We start from the raw sequence: 12,444 nt of genomic DNA on the forward strand, positions 1-12,444 counted from the left end.
CACCCGGCTCGCATCTACCCTAGAGTTGGTTTCATTAATAAATTATTGTATTACAAATTAAAATGCTTAAAAAATCTTGAGGAGGACGATATTAATAACACAAAATCTATAAACTAGACAAGAACCTATATCAGAGCTGTGATGGCGCAGGGGACAGAGTTTTCTCCCACCAATGAGGTGAACAGGGACTGAGTCCTGTCAATGGCTGGGCGATACGAATTCCGCATCCGGCTCGCATCTACCCTAGAGTTGGTTTCATTAATAAATTATTGTATTACAAATTAAAATGCTTAAAAAATCTTGAGGAGGACGATATTAATAACACAAAATCTATAAACTAGACAAGAACCTATATCAGAGCTGTGATGGCGCAGGGGACAGAGCTTTCGCCCACCAATGAGGTGAACGGGGTCCGAATCCCGTCGATACGAATTCCGCACCCGGCTCGCATCGACCCTAGAGCTGGTTTCATTAATAAATTATTGTATTACAAATTAAAATGCTTAAAAAATCTTGAGGAGGAGGATATTAATAACACAAAATCTATAAACTAGACAAGAACCTATATCAGAGCTGTGATGGCGCAGGGGACAGAGTTTTCTCCCACCAATGAGGTGAAGAGGGCCTGAGTCCTGTCAATGGCTGGGCGATACGAATTCCGCATCCAGCTCGCATCGACCCTAGAGTTGGTTTCATTAATAAATTATTGTATTACAAATTAAAATGCTTAAAAAATCTTGAGGAGGACGATATTAATAACACAAAATCTATAAACTAGACAAGAACCTATATCAGAGCTGTGATGGCGCAGGGGACAGAGTTTTCTCCCACCAATGAGGTGAACAGGGCCTGAGTCCTGTCAATGGCTGGGCGATACGAATTCCGCATCCGGCTCGCATCTACCCTAGAGTTGGTTTCATTAATAAATTATTGTATTACAAATTAAAATGCTTAAAAAATCTTGAGGAGGACGATATTAATAACACAAAATCTATAAACTAGACAAGAACCTATATCAGAGCTGTGATGGCGCAGGGGACAGAGTTTTCTCCCACCAATGAGGTGAACAGGGCCTGAGTCCTGTCAATGGCTGGGCGATACGAATTTCGCACCCGGCTCGCATCTACCCTAGAGTTGGTTTCATTAATAAATTATTGTATTACAAATTAAAATGCTTAAAAAATCTTGAGGAGGACGATATTAATAACACAAAATCTATAAACTAGACAAGAACCCATATCAGAGCTGTGATGGCGCAGGGGACAGAGTTTTCTCCCACCAATGAGGTGAACAGGGCCTGAGTCCTGTCAATGGCTGGGCGATACGAATTCCGCATCCGGCTCGCATCTACCCTAGAGTTGGTTTCATTAATAAATTATTGTATTACAAATTAAAATGCTTAAAAAATCTTGAGGAGGACGATATTAATAACACAAAATCTATAAACTAGACAAGAAACTGTACGAGAGCCGTGAAGTAAGTCCATTGTATTATCTCTTGACCCCAACAGAAAATAATGGTCTTTTAGTGTCTCATGTTAACAATGCTCACAACTGGGGACTAAATTAGAAAGCTTAAGACGATAGGAACCAAACTATCTTACTTGTCGTATCTTTAATCCAAACTTATTTATTAACAAGATGCGTTTGAAGCTTTGAAGTAAATTATGATATATTAGTATATTTGAGCCTGAATTTATTTCAATTTTTTTTATTAGACATCTCTCATAACCTTCCGTCCACTTTGCCCGAAAAAGTTATCAAATCCCAAATTCCTTTCCAAATTTAGGTGCTGTCGCTATAGTTGAACGGCCTGAAAATTTATTGAAGCACTGAAATATAATTCTTACCAGAGCCATGATGAAGCAAAAAATACTATTCTCCATTATATAAAGAGAACATCCTCTCCTATAAAATGCAAAGTAATTAATAAGGTATTAATAGAATACTAGCCTTTCAAGACAATAATAAATTTACGATACATAAGAAAATGTTTTCACTGTTATTTATTAGATCGACGAAATGTTCCCATTTCTTCCCCACACCTCTGTCATCGAAAGTTAACGTTAAGTATAGGTATGAATTATCAGTCGCCACTGGCCACAGGGAGATAATTATATATATATATATATATATATATATATATATATATATATATATATATATATATATATATATATATATATATATATATATATATATATATATATATTGATTAAACAAACGCTACTTTTTCTGCCAAAATTGCGCCATGTTCTCCAAACTCAGTGATTTCGACTTCTTGTATTAAGCAAGAAAGATGCTATTTTCTTTGAAACTTTCATTCTAAGCATTCTTATCTTTTCTGTTCATAAGGAAACTTGCTTATACCAGCAAGCCTGCTCTGTGAAACCAAGCGAATTTTAAAGCAGGAAGTGCGTTTCTTGTTTTTCATTGGCGCCGCCATCCGGGGCCTAGAAGTTGACTTTAGACACACACATGTCACAGCCCTTTTAAAGGACGGATCCACTCATGCATCCAGAGCTCATAATTTGGATCTGAACCAGAGAATTATCTATCTCCAAATCAGTTCCCCCAAAAGAAGGATTTGTTAATTAAGCATGGAAGAGTTTGTGTCCCGACAGCTTAAACGTGCACCAGTTACCATTCATTAAACGGGCATTCTTCGGCAGACGGGGATCAAACCCACGACCACTTGAACATGGTCCCAACGCTCTATTAACCAGGCTATCCCGGTTTCCCACGAATTCTCTCATTCGTGGACGTTACAAGTTTATGAAAAAAGATTTTAATGACGAATAAAACTACTCCTTTTTTTATCTTCTTCACTTGCGACCATATGAAAACTCGAGATTTGCAGAATTAAAAACAATTTCTTTATCAGAATTATATTCTAAAATATTGTTTTTAACGGCGATTTTATTCAGGCGCATATTTAAGGACTTTTTTCTTGTTGAGACTTTTTCTATAATCGCTTTTTTTTCTTACATTTTCGGCTTTTTAGTTTTGTTTTAAGAATTAAGAACTATTTTTTTTTTCGCTTCATCTTTCTCTAAATTTTGTTAAACTGTGTTTATATAAGGGCACAGGATTTTTAAACTGAGATTCTACTAGAATTTTTTTTTCTTTTGTGGCTAGTTTTACTCGAAATTGTGATAAAATGAAAAACTGAGATTCTTTATTGCTAATTTTTTGTTACTATTGACGTTTTTATTATGACGCGGTATTTTTAAGAGTATTTCTGATGATTTTATTCTTTTATCGCCACTTTTTCTCATATAATGTGGAGAAATAAAATTTTGTTTTTAAATTCAAAACGATCTATTTTTGGGTCTGTCATTATCTTCTTACATAACTGTCAGAAAGTACTGTTAGTACTGTTTTTATACCTGTTTTATTACCCAATGGCATAACGGGTTTTGGTTTGATGCCATCAACATGCTTTTCAACTGTGCCAAGAACAATATTAAACACTGCGCATGCGTCGTCATTGCACGCGTTGCTATGGCGACGGCTGCTGTTTTTCTTTTCATTACCAGGTATTTTTAATGTATTTACATAATAATAATTTAAAGTATTTTTATTTTCTTTTTATTCATCATCATCAATGGCTCGACAGTCCATGGTGGGCCTTGGCTTTCTCAAGAAGTTTTTTCCAAGCTAACCTTCTTTTTGCCAGTGTTTTCAAATTTTTAGTTTTTAAGACCAAAAGGTCTTTTTCTAGGCCATCTATCAAACTCAGATTCAGCCTGCCTCTTTTTCGTGTGCCATCTGGTCAGGCATTGAAAACACTTCCATTCTGATAACATTGCCTGCCCATTTTATACTTTATCGTTTACATTCCTCTTATTATTAACGTATCATTACTGTCTTGACGGTGATTTAAATATAAATATGAATACTGAAGAAGGAAAAGTAATTTTGTGAAACACGTACATAGGCAGGATTTGAAAACCAATCATCCATTGAGACAGTTTTTGAAACCCATGATTTGAAATGTTGGGGTGTTTAACGGAGTCAATCGAGAAAGAAAAAGCATTTGACCAATGGGTAACCAGTGATCGTAATAAGGCGTTCACAACGTTTTATTTTATAATAGGTCTTTTTTTATTGTTTTTATTCCTGTCTATCTTTATTTTGCTATAATTGTGTTTCTAAAATGTATTTTTTCTGTTTCTTGCGCTTTTTTAAATTTACAATTTCATATTCTTTTATATAAATGTATAAACTTTTGTTTTTTTATTGCAGTTCTTTTTAGTATATTAAATACGCTAATATGAAACGCTAATAATTACGGCAAAATTTTTTAATAAATATAGATGAAAATTAAGTAAGGTATTTTTGTATTCTTGCATTTTTTTTTCTCTGTTTAATGATTTCAATTCTTTTAATTAACTTAATATTTAGGGACAACCATTGCAGATTTTTCTCTTTTTATCATTAAAACTTTTTATAAGCGTTGATTACGTAAATATTAAGAAGCAGCATTTTGTTTTCTCGAAAAAATTGAGAAATATTAAAAAATACAGTTTTCGAGTAAAAGAAACTTTTGCATATCTGGAATTTGCATATTCCAGTGTATTCCGGATTACACACTTTTTACAGTAACATAGATTTCTGATCTTTTTTTTCTTTCTTTTACATGTTTTATGAGCAATGATCTATTTATAAATTTTATGTCAGTTAGGATTCTACTTATTTTTCATTTTTGAACAATGAAACTCTGAACAAATTTATTTTAAACTGGAACAGTATTTCAGGGGAACAGAATTTCGTTATTAAAAATTCATTTCGAAATCAAGTTCATTTCCCATTAAATTTTAATTTATGTTTGATAATATTTAAAAGCAATAATAAAAATATTTCGCTATACTAATCCCAATAATATCAGCTTTGTTTAGTATCTAATAAATTTTACGATTCTAAATTAACTCGAATTTCATCAAGCATCACTGGTTTAAAAGATTAAACTCTGAATTTTATAAGATAAAACTATTATTTATACCATACTGAAATTTTAAATAAAATTACTTAGGTACAGAATTTTTTTTCACTATTTCAGAAATGAATCGTGTAGTGTATATGATATTTTGAGAAATGCTTTACATAAATAAATAATATGAGCAGCTACTTAAATCGTTTTAAAATTTCAATTTTTGAAAAAGTGACCCTATAAAAAAATGCCACTGGCTGGTTGGTATTACTCATTTCGTCCTATTTCGCTCAGCAACGAAAGCATAAAATTACTTCTGGTTAAATTTTGTCTCTGGAATCCTAAGTTGGAATTTTGTTTTGAAACGTTAGACAAATGGTTCACCCAAAATTTTCATAAAGCAAGCCACAAAAAAGCTACTTGATGACGTAGAAAAAGTTTAAACCTTGCCAAAAATCTTTAGTATTTAGGTTCTCAAAAGGTTTTTACAGAACCAATTGTAAGTTGCAGAATAAATAAATTATTAAAAATTGTTTTTTTTTTCCTCTACCAAAACATTATTTACATTTTATCTCTGCCCACATCTCATGTATTTATCACATGTTATATCTCATGTCATAACTAGAAACAAGTTTAAATTTTGATACCGAAAGTTTGCCCTTTGTAGGAAACAATTAGTCCAACTATATGCTACTTTACCTACTAAAATGAGTTACGGAATTTTTTTTTAGTTTTCTTATGATTAGAAAATTTGAATTTCGCCGCCAAGCGATAGCTCATCCCAAGAAATAGTCAGGACCACATTTTTTTTTCGTTTGTCATCTTGTCAAAAGTACAACCAAAACTAATTTTTATTTTTTCTTGCCATATAAATTACAGTTTATGACCTAGAAACTTCAAGTATGAATTTTCCCTGCCGTAGCTTAACTTGAACTTGTTGTCCGCACAAACAGTAGCGGTCGCCACAGCAACGCATGCGCACTGATTACTATTACTCTAGAACATAGTTGAATAGTGTGATGACGTCCAAATAAAGTGCGCACGCCATCAGACCCAAAACAAGATCTATTTTGACAATGGGTAATAGGCGTAAGATAACTTTTGCCTTAGAAATTTGAAATACAACCTTTAAATATTCACCCATCGAAGGAAATCGTTATCCTAACAAAATTTTCGTTAGGCTACCCACCAATAAAAAAAAGTATGACCAAAATATGTTTTAGCTAATTTATTACATAAGAGCTATGATATTTTACCAAAAATTGTAGGAAATTGCTGGCGCAACAAAAAATTTCATTACCCCACCTAGAAAAAAATATGGCTAAGGCAAGTTTTTAATCTAGAAAGAAATTTTGCCTCAAACATTGGCTCACTTAACAAAATTATAAGAGCATACGTTGCTTCAACGAAAAATATCGTTAGCTCACCCACCAGGAAAAGTCATGGCCATTAGAAGTTTCTTAAAATGTATAGACTTAAAAATTACGAAACCACAAATTTGAATTCCGCCCACCAAACGCTTAACTCATTTTGGGAAATCGGTAGACGTTCTAAAAGAAAAAAGCTTCTTAAAACAGGCTTTAGGTAACTTTTGTCCTAGAAACTGCAAGGTAGTATTTTTTAAAAAAAAATTCTAAGAAATATTTAGAGTTGATTATCCGACGAAAGGTTCCATTGATTTTCCTGCCAAAAAAATTATGGCTATAACGTTTCAGCTAAATTATGACCTAGAAAGGACAAATTATAATTTGACTAAACTAAGTTCATTGTAGCATCGCTTGACCCCAACTGAAAGTGAAGGAATTTTAGTGTCGCATGTTAACAACGCTCCTAACTAAGGACTAAATTAGAAATCTAAGACTGTAGGAACCAAACTATCCTATGTAATCCAAATTTGCACGCTCTTTCCAAACAAGATTCGTTTGAAGTATTCATAACAAAAGTAAATTATGATATATTAATAAATTTGAGTTTAAACTTATTTTAATTTTTGTTAACAGGCATCGCTCATAACCTTTCGCCCTCTTTGCCCGAAAAAGAGAGCAAATCACAAATCCCATTCCAACTTTAGGTGCTTTCGATATATTACAACGGCCTGAAAATTTATTGAAGAACTAGAGAACTAGAAAATTTATAGAAGAACTATTCTTACCAAAGCTATGATGAATCACAAATTACTATTCTCCGTCATAAAGACAACATACTGTCCTATAAATTCCAAAGTAATCAATAAGATATGAATAAAATATCAGCTGTTTTAAAATAATAATAAATTTACGACACATATGAATATGTGGTCACTGAAATTTATTTGTTCGAATAAGAATTTTATTACAATACTACAGGGTGTTTCATACTTAATGGGACAAAAAGAAAACATGATTGTAAACGTTATAATTAATATATTTAGAAAATTCAATATGTGCCCCTCCGGTGACACGACAAATGTCTACACGGTAATCCTGCCCCACTCGTGATAGCATATCCCCTGTGATGGAGTTTCTTTTCGTCCTGGGCTTTTGTTCTTGCATAAATTGCCAGTATCCTGGAACTGCATCACCCACCTGCTTATGTTATGCCGATGCGGTGGTTCCTTTTGAAATTTCGTGCGAAAATGTCTTTGCACAAAAGTTACCGAGGAGGTTTTGGCATATTCAAAACTTTCTCCTGCATGGATGACATTTTGTTTAACAGCGCCTCCAGCGGCGAGTTCGTCATTCGATGATTCTTTCCCTGTTGCCAAATAAAACTTGTACAATTGTAGTTGCAGAACAAATTTGTTTCGGCTGAATAAATCCATTAAGGCAGTCACACATTCTTTTTGTCCCATTCAATATGAAACACCCTGTATTATACGAGCTCAATTGTTCCCCATATTTCTTTCAACGAATATTAGCCCGCTAAGAGATGTATTATCATTCACCATTGACCACAGGGAGACTAAATAGGTATGGGTGATTCCCACGAAATATGACAATTTACAGTCTCTTGCTTCAAGATCTAATACTATACTACTAAAAGAACTTTTTTTAAAAATTTTAATAAATAGCATTTGTGTTAGTATTTTAGAATGACTTTGCATTAACATTGACTGTTTTGTGTATTTGAAAAATTTAATTTAATTTCAAAATGTCATTTTCCTGGCATGTCACAAATAATATTTCCAATAATAACTAGCTTCAAAACTTCCCATAAATTCACCAATATCTAATTTTTTTTTATCTCAACCGCTGTAAGCATTTCTAGAATATATGCAGAGGGTATTATTTACAAAAAATCTTTGTTTAAAATAGTTTCTTCTGTTGTTTGTTTCTTATTTATAGTTTATCATTTGTTTGTCACAAGAAAATCTGTCATTTTCCTGGCTACTTTTATTTAGTGATTTATAACCAAAATAGATAGCGCTAGCAAACACTTAATCAGGTATCTTAAACAAACATCTTTGTTTGACACACAGAAAAACTAGAAAGAAGCTAAAAATATTTTCCGATGCAGACTGGGCAGCAGATTGCATTGACAGAAAATCGTTTAGTGGTTATGTGATCATTCTTGGGGGCGCTGCGGTGTCTTGGTCTAGTAAAAAACAGCATTGCTCTGCATTGTCTTCCGCAGAAGCTGATTACCTGGCAATGGCCCATGTGACCAAAGAAGTATTGTGGATAAAGTGTTTACTGTTTGAGCTCGGTAAAGAAATGTTTCTACCACCTCCCGTACTAATAACCAGGCAGCTATGTTCATAGCTAAAAATCAAACTCACTCATAGACCTTAGGTATCATTTTATACGTGACAATGTAGATCAAAAAATTGTCGAGTTTCAATATATTAATTCACGAGATAATGTAGCTGACCTCATTGCAAAAAAACATTTCGAAGAAAGTACTCAATAGTTTGAGGACTCAGGTTTTATAGAATAACTGTGATATATTATGTATATGTGTAATGATCAATCCCGTGCCCTGGTAAGGGGGAGTGAAAGTAATATAAAATACCAGAAGAGGGAATAACGCATATTTTTAGCCAAATTTTAAAAACGTAAAATAATGTTTAATCGATAAGACCAACGATGATAGAATCAACCAATCAGGTGACTGCAAGTAATCTAAATGATGTATTGCCTTATTTAAATTTATTATAGTATTATTAATCCGAATTAAGATTAATTTGCATCTCCAAATTTGTTAAGTTACTTCGTTTTTACTACCTCGTTTGTCAATGCAAAAATATCACACATTTTTAAATTAATACAGGTTATCGAATAATTTACCTTGATCAATTTACTTAAATTTAGTTTTTAGTAAAGTTAACCAGCAAATAGATAAATGAAAATTAGTTCGTTACAGTTTATTATAGGCCATGAACCATGATTGATTAAATAATAATTCATAAACAAATAGCTTAAAATTTCTTCACTGGAATGAATAAATATACGTCGTAAAAGTATTAAAATATAAAAACCAAATTTTGTGCTCGAAAGTCTATTTATTTAAAATGGTTAACCTTCATTACTAACAGAATTTATATTGAGTTCGAAAATTCTGATTGAGATCGTAATTAAAAATGTTTTCTTTAAAAGAAAAAAGGGGATGGGGGTGCTGGAAGATTTAGTGTGTATATAAAAAATTTCAGTTTATTAAGTAGTGTGTGAGTATATATATACTTATATCGTTAGAAGCATTTAAGAATTTTTTTTTTTTCGAGTGAAGCAAACAAAAAATTTTGCACATTGTGCTTTAAAGTAGTGCGTTTGGCAGTGTCTTTGGAGATCTTACGAGAGCCGGAAACTCTAATAAGTTATTATTAAAACGGTTACATGACTGGTGCGTAAAATTTCAGAATTGCAATACATAAAACAGTTAAGAAAGAAAAATAAAGATGGAACGTTTTACTTACAGTGTTTGTCCTTCAGAAGCAACAGTTCCTCTTAATCTGCTCAAAGAAAATGATTCAAAGACCAAAAGAGGAGTACAGTAGATGTCTTCCCAGAGAAGACCAAGACAGTCCAGGTTATGATCGGCGGAAGCATTGATGGCAGAGGGAGTAGGTTTTAGTTCCTTGGGAAAATAGTAAACCCTTTAGATGACCAGTAGCTAGACGGGAGAGGGTGGTGCAGACTCTCCTTTCAAAGGGAAGAAAGAGTCGAAGAAACTCCAGGATTATTTCCTTTATACCAATGGTGGGTGGGAGGAATCAGCCAGTCACTGAGAAGCTGGAATTTCTTCAGGGAGTAAAGTTCAACATAGGTGAGATCATAAGAGGTAGGGTGTGGTAGGCTGCAACCCTCTCTATCCAGGCTATCCGCTAAGTCGTTGCTATAGAGACCAACGTGAGAAGGAATCCACTGCAGGTGAATATTATGCTGAAGGGACAAGAGTTTTAATTAGTTTAGGATGGAAATACTGGTTTTGCCGCCAATATGGGATCTGTTGTCGAGATGTTGCAGGAAGCTGCGGCTATCAATGAGTATCTAAAGGTCTTCAAAACAAAGGTCATTGTGCATAAATAATTCCAGACCCCTGTTGATAGCACGAAGTTCACTTCTGAAAACGAGAAAATCCTTAAAAGCTGAAATAAATTAAATAAGAATTAAAAATAAACCGTTTTTTTCTGTTCACAGGAAACATGAAAATGAATTGAAAAGAAAATGTGATGTGAATATTTGAATCTATTAAAGCTAGGACTGAAAACCGTTATGATCACATTGGAGGGAAAAAATTTGAAAGAAATTGAATAAAGTGCCGTGAAACATATTAGATAAACACTAGAAAACAAAATGAAAATTATTTTGGAAAAATTTGGTAGACACATTGAATGAAAATCTAAATATCAAAAAGCATAAAAAAAACTGAAAAACTAAAAAAAATCGAAAACCAATGGAAAATACCTAAAAAAATGAATTGAAAGCACACCGAATAGTAAGAAAAACACAATGCAAAAAATGGAAATAAAAGTTTAACACAATAAAAAAAATCAATGGAAAACACACTAATAAAAAATCAACTGAAAACACACCGAAAAAAACAAATACAGAACACACACAAAAAAAAAACAATAAAAAACGCAACGAGAAAATACCAATGGAAATTACACTGACAGAACTGATGGAAACACACTGAAAATGGAAAATGACTGATGATGGAAAAAATAGAAATGTAAAGAACACACTGAAAAAAAAATTTAAAAATCGGAAAAACACAATGGAAAATAGAAAAAATACACTGGAATTCCCTGGAAAAAATGGAGAAAAAACATTGAGGAAGAAAAAAACAGAATAGAAACACAATGGAAAAAATAGAGAAAGCTCAACGGAAAAATGGAAATAGCAGAATTTAGTAAACACAATGGAAAAAACCGAAAAAGAAAATAACAATGGAAAAAAATTAGATAGCATTGAAGGAAAATTTAGAAAAAAATACAAAGGAAAAAATATAAGTATCACACTCTGGAAAATATCAAAAATTGGAAAAAGAACAACAATATTAAAAATTCAATATAAAAAATTGGAAAATGAAATTCAACGGAAAAAACAAAATGGAAAAAATCCTTCTAGAAAAAATTAAAAAGCACAATGAAAAAATAAAAAATGACACTAAACATTTAAAAACAAAATAAAAATAAAAAAAAACACTTAGAAAAAAGGGAGAAAGCACAATAGAAAATGCAGAATTTAGTAAACACAATGGAAAAGGAAAGAAAAAAAATAAAATGGAAAAAAAATAAAAAGCATTGAAGAAAATATACAAAAAAGTACGAAGGAAAAAAATATAAGATTCGCACAATGGAAAATATCAAAAATTGGAAAATCAGTATCAATCTCAAAAATTCACAGTCAAAAATTGGAAAATGAAACTCAATGGAAAAAACACAAGGGAAAAATTGAAAGAAAAAAAAAAGACAATGGCAAAAAAAATATAATAACACTGTAAAAAATTTAAAAAACAAAATGTAAAAAAAACTCATCGGAAAAACAGCAATGGAAAAATTGAAAAAACAGCAATGGAAAAATTGGAAAAACTCAATTGAAAAATTTGGAAAAAACACCATGAAAATTAGAAAAAACACTGGAAAAATCGGAGGAACACAATGTAAAAAATAAAAATAAAAAAACAGAATGTTAAAAATACGCTGGAAAAAAAAACGAAAAACACAATGGAAAAAAATTGAAAAACACAATGGAAAAAAATGGAGAAAGCACTATGAAAAAAAAACAAAGGATAAAAATTAGAAAGCAATGAAAAAAAAATTTAGAAAAAAACACGAAGGATAAAATATAACAATCACGCAACGGGAAAAAATAAAAAAAAAAACGTAATGGAGAAATTGTAGAAAAAGAAAATTTAAAAAAAAAATTTATATGCATCAATGGAAAAAAAATTAGAAAATAAACAAAAAAAGTGGAAAATAAACAATAGTAAATAAAACGTGGAAAATGCAAATTGGAAAAAAAGAATTAAGAAAAGTGTTAAAAAACATGGTCAAACAAAGTGGGAAAAGTCTTAGAACACAATGAAAAA

At 31.9% G+C, this 12,444-nt stretch overlaps 1 long non-coding RNA gene across 1 annotated transcript in view; it reads right to left on the bottom strand.

Moving 5' to 3' along the window:
• LOC122272010 (uncharacterized) overlaps nucleotides 1–11,588 on the bottom strand; it is a 53,567-nt gene extending 41,979 nt beyond the window's left edge. Inside the window, exons 1-2 of the long non-coding RNA XR_015428565.1 lie at nucleotides 9,824–11,588; nucleotides 7,085–7,140 (exon numbers count right to left, since the gene is read on the bottom strand). This is a non-coding gene — a long non-coding RNA (uncharacterized LOC122272010). The remainder of the gene's footprint in view (nucleotides 1–7,084; nucleotides 7,141–9,823) is intronic.
• Between the last annotated feature and the right edge of the window lie 856 nt (nucleotides 11,589–12,444).

The sequence above is a fragment of the Parasteatoda tepidariorum genome, chromosome 8, assembly GCF_982258835.1.
Source record: "Parasteatoda tepidariorum strain Cologne lab strain chromosome 8, Ptep-v5.0, whole genome shotgun sequence".
In the NCBI taxonomy this organism is placed as follows: Eukaryota; Metazoa; Arthropoda; class Arachnida; order Araneae; family Theridiidae; genus Parasteatoda; species Parasteatoda tepidariorum.